The sequence below is a fragment of the Gorilla gorilla genome, chromosome 1 (assembly GCF_029281585.2).
Source record: "Gorilla gorilla gorilla isolate KB3781 chromosome 1, NHGRI_mGorGor1-v2.1_pri, whole genome shotgun sequence".
Classification (NCBI taxonomy): domain Eukaryota; kingdom Metazoa; phylum Chordata; class Mammalia; order Primates; family Hominidae; genus Gorilla; species Gorilla gorilla.
This window is the reverse complement of record NC_073224.2, coordinates 226,901,975-226,907,513: the sequence shown is the minus strand read 5'-3', so window position 1 is coordinate 226,907,513 and position 5,539 is coordinate 226,901,975. Positions and strand designations below refer to the sequence as shown.

General features: G+C 47.2%; 1 pseudogene; it reads left to right on the top strand.

Annotated features, from left to right (window-relative positions):
- The first annotated feature begins 2,573 nt into the window (after positions 1–2,573).
- On the top strand, positions 2,574–5,539 carry LOC115933299 (PRAME family member 10-like; annotated as a pseudogene).

Genomic DNA, 5,539 nt, shown 5'->3' with positions numbered 1-5,539 from the left:
TTGATTGGAAGCAAGCACTGGATACATGGAGGGGTGTGAGTGGGAGTTGTGATTAGAAAGATCAATAAAAGTTCCTGAAGACCCACAGGAGAGACCCAAAGTCTACAAGTCTGGAGTTCCTGCTAGGTTCTTCCTGAGGTCTAAGCACCCTGCAAACTCAGTCCAGATCTGGTAAGTCACTCATTTCTGGAAGGACACTCCCATCTGACCTATAGTCAGCTGGTCTGGGATGAGGACAGTGCAGCCTATGATGTCACCGAGCTATATCTGTCTTTTATATATATATATGAACAATTTGAAGATTTGAATTTTTTCCTCTATATGCAGTTTTGTCTTTATTTCAAAAAATTGGATTGTGCTTTGGTTTATGTCATTTCAAAATTCTTGATGGGAGCAATGACTCATGTCCATAACCTCAACACCTTGGGAGGCCAAAGCGGGAGGATCATTTGAGCCCAGGGATTTGAGACCAACCTGGGCAACATGGCAAAAATGCATCTCTACAAAACATTCTTTTTTTGAAGCGGGGATGGAGTCTCACCCTGTTGCCAAGGCTGGAGTGCAGTGGCAAGAGCTCAACTCACTGCAACCTCTTCCTCCCAGGCTCAAGCAATTTTCAAGCCTCAGCTTCCTGAGTAGCTGGTATTACATCCCTCCGCCACCATGCCTGCTTAATTTTTGTATTTTTAGTAGTGGTGGGGTTTCACCATGCTGGCCAGGTTGCTCTCAAACTCCTGACATCAAGTGATCCTCCTGCCTCAGCCCCCCAAAGTGCTGGAACGACAGCCGTGAGCCAATGGTGGTCAGCCTCTACAAAATATATATATCTTTTAATTTGCCAGGCAGGGTAGCATGCATCTGTATTCCCAGCTATTTGGTTTGCTGACATGGGAGAATCACTTGAGCCCAGAAGATTGAGGCTGCAGTGAGCCATGCTCACACCACTGCTGTACTCCAGCCTGGGCAACAGAGTAAGACTCTGCTAAAAACAAAAACAAAAACAAACAAACAAAAAACCTTAACCAAAGAGAATCTTTGACCTTAATTTTAAACCAATCACATCCTTACTGTAATTCTTCCTCCTGAATGGAGACATGGGTGTGGGGGTGCATGCCTGTAATCCCAGCTACGTGGAAGGCTGAAGCATGAGGATTGCTTGAATCTCAGAGGCGGAAGTTACAGTGAGCTGAGATGGAGTCGCTGCACTCCAGCCTGGGCGACAAAGTGAGACTCAGCTACACCCACACCAAAAAAAATTAGATTATACCACCCAGGTAATCATTGGATACATGAAGATTTCTATTGTGTTTTCTTGGGGACTGTCAACTCCAGGTCTTTGAAAACTGTTTTAACTCTGAAATATTTTGATAAATTTGATATGGCCAAGGATCCCTCAACAAAGATACTTTCAAGTTTTCTTTCTTTCTGTCTAACATCAGGAAGAGATTCAACACTTCCCTATCTCACACTCAGGACTATGAAGGACACATATTAGTAAACCTCCATGTTTGTGGAGGGAATCAGTGAATGACTCCTGGACTTTCACCCTATCCCTAAATCTTTCACTTTCATGGATGAATATCTAATTCAATCAGTTAATCTGGAAGAAAGCCAAAAATCCAATCAGGATTAACTGGGTAGAGTTTAAGAAGTCAAATCAAATGTAGTTCTCTCTCTCTCTCTTTTCTTTTTTTTTTTTTCTTTTGAATCTAGCCTATTTCACAGGCTGGAGTGCAGCGGTGTATTGTCAGCTCACTGCAACCTCTGCCTCCTGGGTTCAAGTGATCCTCCTGCCTCAGCCTCCCTAGTAGCTTGGACTATAGGCACAGACCACTGCACCAGGCTAATTTTTCTAATTTTGGTAGAGGTAGGGCTTTACCATGTTGGCCAGGCTGGTCTCAAACTCCTGACCTCAGATACTCCACCTGCCTCTGCCTCCCAGAGTGCTGGGATTACAGGTGTGAGTCACTGCACACAGCCAAAGTGGTTCATTTTGAATATGTGTGAGAGGTGTGTATTGGAAACATCTGTGTCTTGCCAATGATGCATAACACTGTCACATAGCTTTCAAAGCTTCTCGCTGAAATTTTCAATAATAAGACCAGGCAGAGGCTCATGCCTGCAATCCCAGCACTTTGGGAGGCCAAAGTGGGTGGATTGTTCGAGTCTAGGAGTTCAAGACCAGTGTGGACAACATAGTGAAACCCACTGTCTTTACAAAAAGTCAAAAAGTAAAAGATTAGCTGGGTATGAGATCTGAGCTTCAGAGATCCTCGGTAACATTTGCCAGTGCTATGAGTTTAGTGGATCAGTGGCTAATAATTCATGGACTAGGAGGGATCTTGCCTGCTCTTTAGAAGTTGGGACACATTCTTCATGGTACCAGAAGGGTAGAACTATGTCTCTGTGGCCACTTATTGCAGAAAGGAACTGGAGTAAACTGAGGGCTCTTTCACACACGCTAGAGAAATGACTTGGGCCCTGGGATAATTGGGGGTTGCAGGGGATTAGCCTGAGGAACTTGCCTTTTTGCTGGATTGTGCTGTAGAGTTTTTCCTTGCAGATTTGTCAGAATGAGCCTCCAGACCCCATCCAGACTCCTGGAGCTGGCAGGGCAGAGCCTGCTGAGGAACCAGTTCTTGACTATCTTCATCCTGGACTAGCTGCCCAGGGAGGTCTCCCCTCTGATGTTCATGGAGGTCTTCAGCATGAGACGTTGTGAGGCCCTGAAGCTGATGGTGCAAGCCTGGCCCTCCCTTCACCTCCCTCTGGGATCCCTGATGAAGACAACTCATCTGGAGACCTTGCAAGCTGTGCTGAAGGGACTTGATACACTAGTATCCCAGAAGGTTTGCCCCAGTTGAGGTGACTCAGGTGGCCTGGTGGGAAGGGTCCAGGCATCCAGGGAAGGGACAGCTGGCTCAGGAGGAGTGGTTGGGTTGGGGAGCTAGGGTGGCTCAGAGGCTTCTGATGGTGCCCATGAGAGGCCTTGGCCATTGCCCAGATCCTCCGGAAAAGGACTGCTCACCATACAGAGTCCACTGAGGAAACAGGAACCTGCTTCCTCCCAGTGGAAGGTAAAGGTACTAGAAGTGGGTACCACACAGAATCCAAGGGGGAACAGGATGGAGAAAAGACAGAAGGAGGAGCACTGGGACAGGAGCAGCTGACTCATGTACTGGATGTGGAGTGAAAGTTCAGGTCAACGGTCGGTCCTTGCCTACACACTCTGAGTTTTTCCCCTATGTTACTCACAGGAGGTGGAAACTTGAAGTGCTGGATTTGAGGGATGTTGATGAGAATTTCTGGACCATATGGTCTGGAGTCAGGGTCCTCTCCTGCTCCCCAGAGGCCATGAGTAAGAGGCAGACAGTGGAGGACTGTGCAAGGATGGGAGAGTGCCAGCCCTTGAAGGTGTTCATAGACCTCTGCCTAGAGGAAAGTACACAGGATGAATGCCTGAGCTACCTCTGAAGGTGGATCCACTACAGAAGAGGCCTAGTGCACCTGTGTTGTAAAAAGGTGCAGAATTACTGAATGCCCACTTCAAGTTTCAGAAATCTATTGGAAAGGATATACCTAGACAGTATCCAGGAGTTGGAAGTCTGGAAAAAGTGCTCTCTGAATAAAACAGGAAAGTTTGCCCCTTACCTGAGCCAGATGAGCAATCTTCGCAAACTTTTTAGCCTTCGGTTATGAGCGTGAGTTATACGTGAGCGGCCAATGGCAGTTCATTCCTGACTTGGATTGTCCATTCCTCTGCCTGTACTACCCCCAGATGAATTATATAAGAAAGGTCAGTAATATCAAAGAGCACCTGGAGCACCTGCTCAGGTAGGAAACGATGGTGGGCTTTCTCTGCAGACCATAACACATAGTTTTGTTCTTTTTCACAGTAAACGTTAGTGGGCATCTACTGTGTGCCATCCACTGGGGATGTCACAGGGAATGGGATGCTAGAATGTCAACTCATTAAGCTGTTCAGTGCTCTATATCCTGAAGTTGGTATCACAAGACCACTCAAATAAGGGCAGAGGGATGGCCTGGGGTAGATGCTACAGAGAGAGATGTGTAGGGAGCTAGTTAGTTGGGGATTCAGATCTAGTGAAGGTGCATTTGTGAATTCCTCCTTAGGAAGTGTGTATAAAGTTAATATGATGAAAACATATTCTTCATAAAGAGGAGGGTATGAAAGAAGGGAAAGTGCAGTCTGGTGCGATGTCTCATGCCTGTAATCCCAGGACTTTGGAAGGCTGAGGCAGGCAGATCACGAGGTCAGGACTTTCAGACCACCCTGGCCAACACAGTGAATCCCTATCTCTATTAAAAATACAAAATTTAGCTGAGCATGGTGACAGGCACCTGTAATCCCAGCCACTTGGGAGGCTGAGGCAAGGGAAGTGAAGGCTGCAGTGAGCTGAGATTGTGCCACTGCTCTCCAGCCTAAGTTACAGTGAGACTCTGTGTCAAAAAAAAAAGAAAAGAAAAGGAAAGAAAAGAAAAAGAAGAAGGGAAAGTGCATGAAACCTGTGCATTTCACAGTAGAAGCTCTGTCCTCAGCAGCTTAATAAACACCAATCATCCTGTCTGTAATTCCCTGTCTGTGAAAGGTTGTCTTGAACTCCAGGAAAGGTAATTGATACGGGAAGTGCATGCTTCTGGGATGGAGGGTGATAGAGTAGGTGTGAGAGTGGTACCAATCACACAAGCGAGGCTGAAAGGACTGAGCCTAAAACAGAGCTGCCCCTGAATGATCTGAGTCTTCATCAGGCAGCACCTTGCACGCAGACCATCATCTGATGATGGGAACAAACTTGTGTTTGGGTGAAACAGGCTTCCCCATTGCAGTTACTGTAACACCTGTGTGGTAGTAAGGTGCAGAATTACTCAATGCCCACTTCAAGTTTACCATTGAGATCATTTCCCACCCCCTCCTCTAACTGGCACCATTGCCCATAACTAACTTCTTGCTCTCCCCAGGTACCTCAAGAACCCCTTTGGGGCCTTTACATTCTGTCATGCTTACCTAACTGATCGGGACATGGAGTGTCTGTCTCACTACCCAAGCCTCAGTCAGCTAAAGGAGCTGCATCTGATTCATATCCTAATGTGGACCACCCATCTTCAGCCCCTTGGAGTTCTGCTGGAGAAAGTTGCTGCTACTCTCAAGACCCTCATCTTAGAGAACTGTCGGATCCAGGACCCCCAACTCAGGGTCCTTCTGCCTGCCCTGAGCCACTGTTCCCAGCTCACCACCTTCTACTTTCATGGAAATGAGACCTCCACAAATGCTCTGAAAGACCTGCTGCGTCACACAGGCAGGCTGAGCAAGTCAGGCCTGGACATGTATCCTGCCCCTCTGGAGTGTCTTGACAACAGGGGTCATGCCAATCACGAGATCCTCGCCCCAATTCGGGCTGAGCTCATGCGTACACTCAGGGAAGTCACGCAGAACAAGAGGATCTTCTTTGGTCCCACCCCCTGCCCTTCCTGTGGCTCATGGCCATCTGAGAAACTGGAGTTCCATCTTTGCTCCTAG